Source organism: Anneissia japonica, unplaced genomic scaffold (genome assembly GCF_011630105.1).
Source record: "Anneissia japonica isolate Jap-2015-1 unplaced genomic scaffold, ASM1163010v1 scaffold287960_len3192837_cov198, whole genome shotgun sequence".
Classification (NCBI taxonomy): Eukaryota; Metazoa; Echinodermata; class Crinoidea; order Comatulida; family Comatulidae; genus Anneissia; species Anneissia japonica.
The window spans coordinates 1488716-1499508 of record NW_022712725.1 but is presented as its reverse complement, the minus strand read 5'-3'; the positions used below and the strand labels follow the sequence as shown (position 1 = coordinate 1499508).

The following is a 10793-nucleotide window of genomic DNA, read 5'->3' as shown; positions in this document are numbered from 1 at the left end:
GTATGTGTGTATATATATATATATATATATATATATATATATATATATATATAGGTTTACTTGGCTAGGTGGTCAGGATTTGGAACAGTAACGAAACATTACTTAACAGTTTATATACAAAATCAATAAAAGATGGTACTTATCAATAAAAGATGGTACTTATTCTATCACTGATCAGCGTTCAAATGTACATATGATCGTCACCCTAAATCAGATTAATTTCAGATCAGTTTTCAATCTGAACCAAAGTAAGTACAGTAACTAAACAAACAGTAATTAAAACAAACGTTATCATAATACTAATCATGATTTTACTGAGAAATGATATTTAAAAAAAACCCACTCAAACGTGGATTTAATGATGTTCTCCTTCCTTTCCTATTGTCAAGGTCTGACTGTACAGTAATAGTCGTTGATCTAGGGGCTCCACAAACCACCTACGAGTCCTGTGGTTTGTGACTCCCTGGTAGGTCTATTCGCATCATAATGAGACTTTTCTATCCTAAAGTCAATAACGCTATTTGACCACAAATATCTATTTATGATATCGAGGGGCGTTTCTAACATTTTCAGACCGTTTCCCTGGGAGATACTACGGCTCTATTGGTAAGTCGTCAGGAAATATTTTTGGTCCCTGGCTGCTATATTCGTAACACTTCAAGTATGAGAATATATTCAATACAATTGTAATAACTAAGTCAGTTATAAGTTAATCGCTAAGATCCGGGCATACTAAGCAAGCATAATGCTTTAATTCGTGTGACGTCACCATCATAATAACGCTGTGGAGGCTACTTCTCCAGGGCCTCCTGTTTCGGCAGCAACGGTTACGTAATCGTATTTAGACGGATACAGTACCCAAACGCAAACCGATAAACAGGTATTGACTAAGAAACGGTAAAAATCGAAGAAATTAAAACACGTCACATGATTGGACAACTCGGAATAAAGACAGCAGACGATTATTGATTTCTTATATCGCCGACAGAATAACGATAAGATCGTCTGCTCGCAGTGTTTTGGCCTTTAACCGCGTCATATCATTACTCGCAACCTGCTCCTTGTATGTTTTCATAAGCGGGAGAGCTGGCATTTCCATTCTGTTCTAGAGAATTACACTTGAATTTGTCGGGATCTAACATCGAGTGTTTTTCTGAGGCAAATATCGTATCATCAGTGTTAAAAGGATAATATTCATTTCTTAATAATAAGGTAGGAGACACAACCTTTTAATTTCATCTATCTTAATTTATTTCTACCATTCTGTGTAATAGCGCTAAGGATATGCATAATTATGAAAATAATATGCACAAACCATAACGTATATATCTACAACATAAATCATCAATTAAATTCTGCGCACAGAAAATATTTTATATTTGAACATTTAGCATGTCCTCGATATCATCCAAAAAACGTCTCTCAAAGTAAACAACTCGGGCGTGACGTATGCAATGTGGTTGTAAAAGCAATTAAGCCTAATATTCATTGATATTACACCAATCCACACCGTATTATATTTTGCACTTTCCAACATTTTGTAGAATAAATATATATGGGTTTCTTTACATACGGCGGAGGTTTAGGTTTTCTTTACAAATCAAAACGAAAATATACATCTGAGAGAGAGAGAGAGAAAACCCCAAATTGTGTAATATCATTATGTAAATGACTGACACAAGGCTTATTATGCGAGACAATATTTTATGGGATAATACAGTTAATGTCGGTGAATTGAGAATTTGTTCATTAAAACGGTAAACCCAATTTAGCATCGCACAGGGAATAGATTCGATTGTTCTGACTTAAGAGTGTTATATCACAGTGTTGATGCGATTGGTTTAAAGGCCACTTACTAAGACTCAGTACCATAGTGACAATTAATGCGCTTTAACTCGCAAGTAATGACAAAGGACATGGAATAGTTCTTAGTAGACCTAATGATCATGATAATTCTAACCTCAAAGCCGGTCTTGGCAATGTCATAATTGTAGAATTTATAATAAATATTATTTAAAAAATAGGAATGTAGGTGATTATGATGATCATGTTGGTGATGATGAGAACTGACGATGATGATGATGATGATCTATGATGACGATGATCATGATTTAATGATAATGACGCTGATGGCGATATAGCAGTATAGTAATATGTAGCAGCAGCACCGGCGCGCCGCGCCGCGCCGGCGCGTACCGGCGGTAGCAGCAGTAGTAAGATTGATGACGCAGAATAAAGCTAAATGGTACAAACGCATTACACGTTAAAAAACATCATATTTTTTGCAAACATTAAAAAGGTTACGGCAAGAGGTTACCGTAATGCTTTTGCTATATATTTAACGAATTATGTTTAGTACCGTTGCCTATACAGCAAAACGGTCGCCCGATTGTCGCGTGTAATTAATTCGTTTCTGCGAGTCCTAATGAAGAGGTAATTATAGTAAACGAAGCCGCATCTCCTTGTTAAAGGGCAACGGACTCTGCATTGAATGTATTTATATTATTACAGAATTCCTGTTCATTATATACGCCTGGGCCATTAGATGTGTGATTACATGGAATAGTCCAGGGAATCGTCGTGGGGAGTAGTGTTTCCCGGGAATACCAGGCGAGTGAAACTCTAGCGGTTACTACGAAACCAAGCTATTGATTGATGAGGGTAGTTTTGCAAGATGGATGCAAATTATAACAAAATTTTACAACGTAACCATAATACAGAAATGCATCTCCAAGAACAGTATTTAAGAAAAAATTAATGCGAATAGGTTCGAAGCCTGCGAAAACAAAATCTCTATTTCTATAAAGCGATTTTCTTTCTGTATGTAAGCATTTTGAGTTAAATATTTAAATCACTATTGATATGGTAATACTTAAATTCTAATAAATAAAAAAAAAATGCTCAAAATAATGATTCAGTGACAATGGGCGTGGCTGCTTGGCTGATTAGTAGTATAAACAGTGCTCTATTAAATTTAAGGAACAAAGGGCTAATAGAGGGTATTACCTGTCTCTTATACACATCTAGATGCGTATAAGAGACAGGCTTAGAAGTATCCATAGGGGGAAACTAAAAGAACTAAGTATATACTACAATAAAGAGGCAAACTCTATACCGCCCTGTGCTTAGCTCGGGCGTTATAGGAGAAGAATCTGCAAGCGTGGATTCGAACCCGGGACCTTATGGTGTCTATGCAGTGGCACAGCAGGTGGTTAAGTCGTCGGCAAAATGTCTGGGCATCAATCTCGGTCAGGGCATCTTTTTTACACACATATAAACGTTCAATATATAGCCCTATAAACACATAATAGGCCTACCTCATTTGCATTTCCAACAGCTCAACTAGGCCTACATATAAACTCGTTAAAACCCTTTATCCCTGCGCATGAAATAGCCTGTAGCGAAGAATTAATATTATACGTGTGATGAATTCTGGAAAATACCTTAACATTTAATTGGTCATTTAAAGGGTCGAATAAGATTATTAACGTTTAATGAAACACAGATCAAACAATGCCGTTGTCACTGATTTACAGAGGTTTTACCAGGGAAATCCTTAAATTGATTACCAGTCGATTTAACGGTCTATAGAAACAGTACCGGTAATATTTAAACATCGGCAACATTTTTCGTTTTAATTTTCAACGGTGATAACTTACAAGAAGTACAAAGTACTATAAGCAATTCAATTCGGACTTACTGATTATAATTTTTATATTTTAAGATGATGAGTGACATTGATGATATGATATCGGTATCGGTACCGTATATCGATCTTGCTTATAAAAATGTCCAAAAATATACTGCACCAAACAATAAATGCAATCAGAATGAATTGATTCATAATTTGGTGATGATTTTACTGACGATAATGATAACAGGACGGCGATATAAAGTTATTGCAGTATTGCTGATGAATGATAAAAAATGAAGACCCTTGTTCCGAACCTGAATAAGAAAATACCTAAATACCTCAGAGACAATACTATAAACGACAATTCAAACCAAATACGAGCGACTCGTCAATCAATTAAATTTCAGACAAAGAAATAGTTATTACGAGGCAATTAGGTCACAAATCGTTGGGAATTATCTAAATTAAACAAAAATCTCTCATTCATCAAAATTACTAGAAGTCGCTTTGAAATTCGAACAGCGTAAATTTATCCACGTGCCCTTGATATAAAAAAAAAAGGAGCAAGTAAATAAAGTAAGTCACACTGCCGAGATAGGCACAACGAAATCAGTGAAGGTTCACATTAAAATTCAGATGCAAAGAAGATACATTAGCTGAAATAAAAACGGGCTTCTCAAAACGTGTTGACAATTATAATCTATGGGTTCTCCCTTCTTTGATTGGCTGCCATCTCACACTGTTACAACCTCATTTACATATTTATTATTACGTCATCATGGATAGGATAATACTACTGAATAGAGTGGAGGAATAAAATATATTTATATTCGTCCATGTGTACACTAACAGGTGGTTTGAAGATTCCAGTCTGTGGCGCACCTCTCACAATCTCGCCACATTTTTTCGTTTTTATAACAACACCTTAAGAACAAAATAAGAACAAATTGAGGCTCAGAGGTTTTATGTCAAATGAGGTTTTTATTTTTTAAAAATTGAAAATAAACAAAAAATTATTTTGGTCTTATCTGTACCTTATGTGCAGTAGGCGCGACTATGTAATAAAACAAAATATGTACAGTGATATACTGCTGAATAATAATAAATATCCATTTTCGAAAAGTGTGTAAAAACAAAATAAGAATATTTTGAGCATGAAATTGGCAAAAATTTAGAACACTCATAACTTCAGCGATGTCTTAATTTATTTCTGAAGATATTACTATAGTGTTTAACAAAAATATATTAGGGCATCAGAATAAGATGGCTAGGCTAATATGGTGTGAAGAGTTAAGCTGAATAAGTAGGCCAAATTTTAAATCCTACTTTTTCATCATATCTCAATTAGTCGATAAAACGAAAGGTAATATGAAAAGGCTCGGGAGTCTTATCATATCCACCCCGATGGGGACAATGTTTTATCTCTCTCTCTGAAAATACTATTTAAATTGTTTTTCCTTAATACACTTTTTTTTAATAAGAACCAGTAAAATTTTGCCCAGACTCAGTGTTCTTATTTTTTGGCCAATTTCAGGCTCAAAATATTCTTATTTTGTTCTTATTTTACACACTTTTCAAACATAGAAAATTGTACAGCAGTATACATTGTACTGGGAGGTGAAAGCGGCCCTGCAAAAAAATGACCCATGAAAGAAAGGCCCAGAAAAAAATGGGCCCACAAAAAAGGCCCCGGTTAAAAAATGGCCCCAAATGGGAGGTAGTTACACCTACTGTACTGTATTATAGAGGGTATTACATAGTCACACCTACTGCACATAAGGTACAGATATTATTTTTGGGTTTTTCTAGACATTCTACCTCAGCCTCAATTTGTTCTTACTTTCTTAATTTTTAAGCAATTTCAGCCTCAATGTTCTTATAAAACGTGTTCTTAAAAAAAAAAAAGTGTAGTTCATGTTTATATCGGATCCGACAACAATTTACCGGTATCATGTGATTGAGAGCGGCTTAGCTCCAGTCGACTCAAGTGGTAGGCCTAGCCCCGTGCACTGAACCACCGAGACCTTTTGGTCCCCGGTTCAATTCTCATCGCTGTTTTCCTTGTGTTTCAACTGGCGGGCTTAAATGCAGGTTACGATGGCACACCGTCCTTCGAAGGCATTGGTTCCCTGTGCAATATGACCCGTGTGCACATTAAGCCGGGCACAGCGTTTTTAATGGGAATATCAACGGAGTAGGCAGTAGGGCACAGTACCGATCCGGGCCTCATATTCATCTGGTAGAGCAACCGAACGGTAATGGGTCTTCGGTTCGAACCATGATCGACCAATAATATTTTTCTCCAATATTTATCATAATTACTATAATACAATGGTATTTTTCTTTAAGATATTCAATGAATTTATATAGGCCTATACAAAATAATGTCTATGATTAATTGATGTCAGTGACACCAATAAGAGTTTAACGCCTCCCTGATTCAACAAGACATCTAAAAAGCTCAGATTTTGATGTCTTTCAAGTAGGTCCAATGATGATATTTGAATGAATCATCGCAACATCTTCTAGACTGGGGTCATTGACCTTGGTTGACATACATTTTGGAAAACCCCTAGGGGTTAGCGTATTCATCAGTATTACAATATTCTATGCAAAGACAGCCGAGTTAGAGAACAAAGAACAGCTGAACGCTAAGAAATATTGATCTGTATTCGTCTTTGGATCTTGAAGCATATGCTTATAATGTCTGAAATGTAATCATCCCAGTGTATTCTGAGGCTCACGTTGGCTTCATGGCTTCGTTAATTTCTAGGTCGGAGACACACGCCGCGCCGGAAAACGTCGGAACACTATGTATTCAAACTGTAGATAGTGGATGTTTCAGACAACTTTTCGTAACTTTCGACATTACTGACTTATTCAAATCTAACAAAAGTCCAGGCGCCGATGATATTCATTCAGATGTTATTAAAAAAGTTTCTCCATTTATATGTAAACCATTGTGTCACATTTTTAACATTTCATTTCAGTCTGGTAAGTTTCCAAGTTCTCTAAAAATTGCAAAAATTGTACCTATTTTAAAAAATAATGATCCCCACCAATTCACCAATTATAGACCCATAGCACTACTCCCTTGTTTTTCAAAAATTCTCGAAAAATTAATTTATAACAGATTATTAGCATTTATATGTATGTATATATGTATATGCGTAGCAGTCCCCGACGCAATCGAGAATGCTCCCTGATTCGACTGACCAATCAGCATCACCGAATGCTGCAGGCGATAGTGTATAACGATAGTATGGAATTAATTCAGCGTATCGAAAACCCGTCAGAATTCCGGTTCGGATCCGGTGGTGTGAATGCAGCTTTACGCTGTTAATATTATCTTCAAGGTAAAAATAGGCTACATGAAACAATAACGTCAATGTTACTGCCATAATAACCTCAAAATAACAATCTGTTACTTTCATACGTTCTGGTACGGGTGTATCTAGAACCGATATCTATATACAAAATAGAGGTATAACAATAGTTTATCCATCAATAAGTACCTGTACAACAGTCCTACAATACCCGAGATGTGCATGAGATGATGACGTCATTACACGTACTGACCAACCTCCCGATATAAAGCCTTTAATAAATAGACGCTCTACAATAGACAGTCGAGACTCGTCGATAAACTGAGGAAAAATATCAGATATCCTTATCACTAGTGTGAATCACGGTCATTAGTTGCTGGACCACAGTGCGGGCTAATCATTCATTTGCATACATCCCACTTGTAGTAAAATAAAATTGTTACATCGTCTTGAAAGAAGTGAACTAGTTTCGATTTCAATAAAACAACGATCGAAATGTCTGATAAGATAGACAGTCTCGTTTATAATGCTTTGTCCACACTGCCCAATTTTCTGTGAGAAATATCTGTGATTTTACCTAATTTATCACCAAAGTACAAATCTCAGGTACTACAGTATTAATTTGTCGCTGAAAACATGACCGTATGGACGGATCTTTGAATTTGAAAACACTCAAACATTCATAAAAAATAAACATATAACTGGTTATGATATAAAAGTAAAATAAGTGATATATAACTCAAATTTAAGCCCCTTGAAATATTTCTCATCCCAAACTACTTAACGCGCGGTCTTGCCTATTTCTTTTTTAGTCAACCACAATGAATTCTGCATTTCAAAAATAAATATAGTATAACAATCAATAACTTCTTCGATGGCGATTATGTGATCAGTTCGCTAACAGAAATGATGTCTCATAATGCTAGGCCTATAGTATATTCCATAATAATCACATAGGCCTAATTATTGCTTTCCAAAACAGGAAATTTCAGTGACTCACAGTAGGCCTGTTTGTTGAGTGTGGTTTCCAAACCGTAAAAATAGTGACTTCTTGCACACAAGCAGGTCCACAGCCTGCTGTTGTCACGATCGGCTGCAGACGAAATCGGCTGCCCATGCCCGACGCTATGCCAACCAGTGACTGTCGGTGGCAGTCTGAACGGATCGTCGTTGATTATCGAAATCGATATTGCTATCAATGAGGTACACGGTGACATTGCAGTAGGCGATCCGAACTACCGGGATCTTGCATCAATCTTGTATTCTCTTATTAATTAACTAATAACTTCAAACAATACGACTCATTGCCAAACTTAATGGATCAAAGGACTAAAGTAATGTAAATACTAACACTACATATCTGCCCCTCTCGTAGACGTCGACGATTTTTGTTTTAGTTCTTTGTAAAGCGCGTCCAATGGAAAACACTACGAAGGTGACGTTATTAGATTAATTTTTAAACATAATTAAAGCACACGACGGACGTTAATTAAAACGGCAGTCTTACATGTCACGTATTAATTGCGCGTATAGTGCGTTCTAATGACTACGCGGTGCATTTATTTCAATCACACCGTAACTACGAGCCCATAAAATGATCCCGTATGAAGACCACTTACGGAAAGTCGGTCTTTTTGAATGACTTCACATGGTTGAGTATTATAATGTACATGGCAATCTAAGTATTACAAGGGACGTTTTTTAATATCATGTAAAATATTTTATATAAACATTTTATGAAACACCCTTCGAACGCCCTAATGTCAATGTCACATACCGGTTCTAAAACGTGAAGCAGATGCTAATTTCATTCCAACACCCGTAAACAAGTGTATTTCGCTTAACCTTTTGAAAGTGTCTATTTCTGTCCGTCGCAGATGCATTTATAAATTACGATTATGCGCTCGTTCAGACAGCACCAATCAGTAAGGTAAAATATAAACGAGCTGTATCGTAATTCTAGTTAATCATTCGTTAAGAAAAGTAAAAAAATGAAGAGCTAAATGATCAGTATTCGTGCCATTAGGCTCACAGAGGCAGAGTAAAAGCATGGAAGGCCAGATGACAGATAAATAATACCAGTACCGTACTTCGTGTGCGTGTGTGTAAAGTTGCGTGTGCAGTGGTGTGGTGGTGGTGGTGCGCGTGCTATTGTAAGTGGCACATACCGTTACGTGTGTGAATATTCGTGAACATTGCCATGTGGAGGCAGTAGTTATCAAGCACAACCAGTGGATTCAGAGATTTCCGAAAAGTGAGGGAACAACAACGGGACCAAAAAAAATGGGGGGGTCGAGAGACAACACTACCCTGTGAGGAGGGGACATGCTAAATCCGCTCCTGCTAAATTCGCCCCTGCCAACTCATTTTACGTAAAAGTGTCTGAAAAAGACTGGCAGAAGAATAAAGAACTATTAATATCATAACTTATAATTATTCCTTTACACATAAAAAGGAGTATTAACGTGGGGGAATGGTTTGGAGGGGATACGATGGGAAATTAAGGGAAATCATATAGGAATGAGGTAAAATAGGATATATAAAGGATGGAAATCAAAACAGTTCATACGGAATTACATCTCCATTCCCTTAGATACGGTACTTTACTTTATAATACAAGCACAGAAATATCCAAATACCAAGAAATAAATTAGGCGTTTTGTAACAATTTATAGAGTTACAATATTGAGAAACAAGCTGCAAGGTTTATTTAAACAATGTTTTAATACGAGACGGTTCCTGACTTGAAAATTACGCATTCTTTCAAATGGAGTCATATATATATAATTTGAAAAGATCTTCATTCATGCAATGTATCTAAAATATTCCAATGATCAATAATTGACAAAGTCGAAGAGACCAACCTCATTGTGATAAAATCAATATACAGTGCTAAGTTTCTCTCCTAATTAATTCATTATCAATTAATGCACTCAAAGATATAAAGTCAATTTGTAAAGCCAATTTTCGTTCAGACATAATATTCATATTGGATTTAAAAAACACCTTTGCAAATACCACACCACAAACGTCAAACAGAACTCATTAAAGGAGAAGTAAATTCCCTAATCCTTTTAATATATTTTTTCTCGAAAATAAATTAAATAAATCAACACATAAATCGAATACATTAATTTGTCATCACAATACACTCTGAGTAAGTCAATTCGAAAGCTTTTAAAACATCAGTTCTATTTCTTTCTTAATCACATTTAGAATTTGTGTGGCATTTTCTAATACAATGTATAACCTGCAGCGATAGTTTAGAATCTTTATTGTTTGTTGTGCCGTTAATTTTGTGAGGATATTTTTAGAATTATTGCCAGAACATGTGCCAACTGTGAAGTGCACAGACATTAGATGATGTGATTGACATTATTCCAAAAAATGTTATTAAGAATCTGGCAACAATAATGATAAATTAAAGTGGATCTGTCATGAATGAAGCTGTGCTAGTCATAACCAATTAGGAAAAGTGAACATAGCATGTTAACATTTTCAATAGACGAATTGGATGAATGTGGAATCAAAATTATTTATTTTAATAAATTATTTAATAAATTTAAGAAGGAAGTTAAAAGTATATTCTGTCTGTTTTAAGCTAATAAAATTAAACATTTATTTTTTTTATATCATTGAAGTATCAAAGTTATATATTACCTTTTATTTGAGTAAAAAGGAATATAAAGAGAATTGTTTAATTCTTTGCATTGATCCCGAAATTGGCTAGTAAGCAATTTAAATATATTATCTGTGTTTGAACTAAAACCTTAATTATCAAATAAAATTATGAAATGTAATATTTGAATTTAATTTGAAAATTAAAGCCAACC

At 35.3% G+C, this 10793-nt stretch overlaps 1 protein-coding gene across 1 annotated transcript in view; it reads left to right on the top strand.

Moving 5' to 3' along the window:
• The first annotated feature begins 821 nt into the window (after nucleotides 1-821).
• LOC117108084 (microtubule-associated protein tau-like) overlaps nucleotides 822-10793 on the top strand; it is a 59066-nt gene continuing 49094 nt past the window's right edge. The window contains exon 1 of the mRNA XM_033249963.1: nucleotides 822-1212. The gene's annotated coding sequence lies outside the window, so the exon portion shown is untranslated. The remainder of the gene's footprint in view (nucleotides 1213-10793) is intronic.